Genomic DNA, 2,038 nt, shown 5'->3' on the forward strand with positions numbered 1-2,038 from the left:
CACACACACACACACACACACACACATACATACACACACACACACGCGCGCGCGCGCGCGCGCGTGCGCGCGAGATGTCCCCTCTTTACACCCTACGCTCGAGTGTGTGACCTCACGGCTGACGAGACGCTGGTCACTCCACCACCTTCTGTGGAACGCGGTACCAGGATCGAGTTCCTCTCTGTGACATAACGGACAGGTCTTTTTTTGTTTGTTCGTTTTTGTTTTGTTTTTGCTTTTGTTTTTATTTGAATGTTTTAAATTTTTCTTGTGGTTTTGTTTGTTTGTTTGTTGGGTAGATCTAGTTGTCTTTTTTATTTTTATTTTTCATTTTATTATTTTTTTGGGGGGTGTGGGGTGGTTAGTGTGCTCTTTTCTTCATGCTTTTCTTTGTCAGTTCACAGGAGATTCAAGCCCACGGGCTCTGCTTGGACATACAGTCGTAAGTCGTAACTGTCTATAACGGCCACACAGCACTGTGGGGGAGAAAAGAGGCCGTATTAGACAGGTGGCGGTATTACGGTGTCATTATAATGTAAAAAAAATAATTTTTAACGCAAGGCGAGAAATGGGAAGTGGCTGTTTGGACATGTGATTGTCTTATACAGGTGGTCGTTACAGCAGGATCGACTGTATTTTACGGCGAGTGATATAAATTAACAGAACTTCGAACGGACGGATATCTGGATTTGTGACATTTTGCTTGACCTTAATCAGAAGTAATACATTTGTTATACCAATCAACGAGAATATGAGAGAGGGGCGGGTATCAGCTTGTAATCGAACGTAGGCGCCAACACCTCACGTACACACTCCTCAAAAGCGGGGGTTATTGGGTGTGGTCTGCAGGCATTGTCCTGTCCTATATTTGTGGGAAGTATGTTTTAGTGCGCTGTTTTACATACACCACGTAATTTCTCTCAACCCAACCCCCCTCCGCCCCCCCCTCTCTCTCTCTCTCTCTCTCTCTCTCTCTCTCTCTCTCTCTCTCTCTCTCTCTCTCTCTCTCTCTCTCTCTATCTCTCTCTCTTTCCCCCCTCCCTCCTCTCTCTCCCCCCTCTCTGTCTTTTCTTTCTTTCTCTTTCCATATCTCACACGCTTATATGATATACTTGTAGCAAGGTGCCATAAAACTCTTACTAAAATAGCAACAACAACAACAAAACCAACAAAGCAACTTGCGTAACAACAAATTACTCAAGAGAGCCAAGAGCAACAGACCCCAGCTTTATGGACCACTAGCTAAACTCTCCACAGTGTATTAACTTACTAGGGTACTCCGATAGCTCAGTTGGTATCATGCTGGACTATGGAGTGGGCGGCCCTAGTTCGAATCCCGAACTGGGCGTTCTCGAACTTTAGTCGTTTCAAGGAATTTTTAGGGATTCCAGCCCATTTGGCTCGGTTCTATCGGAGATGGACGTTCAATTTGGAAAACGGACATTCAATTCGGATGTCCCACCTCATAAATAATCTAATATTGTTGGTGTGAGCGTTAAACTCATAAATTTCCTTACATACCAGGGTTAACTAACACAGTAACATTGATTCCCCGTTTGGACTTCTCTGTTGACATCCTCCCCTTGGCGCTGATATGACCTTATGCAGTTGCGAGTGCCGTAAAACCTTACAAAACAAGCAAAGTAACATGTGCTTACTCATACACATGCATACACGCCAGAGTTAACTAACGTATGTGCTTACGTCCAGACTCTCTCTCTCAAACACCCCACCCACCCCCCTCTGGCTTCAAAAGCGATTAGGGTTATCCCCAAACGTATCACTGCAAGGTTCATTGCAGGTCAATGCTCTTTGGGACTCTCTTGGGGAACCAATCTGGCCTTAGAGCGAACTTTCTTGATAATTTAAGATCAGAAATGTGTGTGTGTGTGTTTGTGTGTGTGTTTGTGTGTGTGTGTATGTTTGTGTGTGTGTGTATGTGTGTGTGTGTGTGTGTGTGTGTGTGTGTGTGTTTGAGTGTGTGTGTGTTTAAGAAATATTTGTTTTTAGCTAACTGGATGAGAGAGAGAGAGAGAGA

The sequence above is a fragment of the Aplysia californica genome, unplaced genomic scaffold, assembly GCF_000002075.1.
Source record: "Aplysia californica isolate F4 #8 unplaced genomic scaffold, AplCal3.0 scaffold00018, whole genome shotgun sequence".
In the NCBI taxonomy this organism is placed as follows: Eukaryota; Metazoa; Mollusca; class Gastropoda; order Aplysiida; family Aplysiidae; genus Aplysia; species Aplysia californica.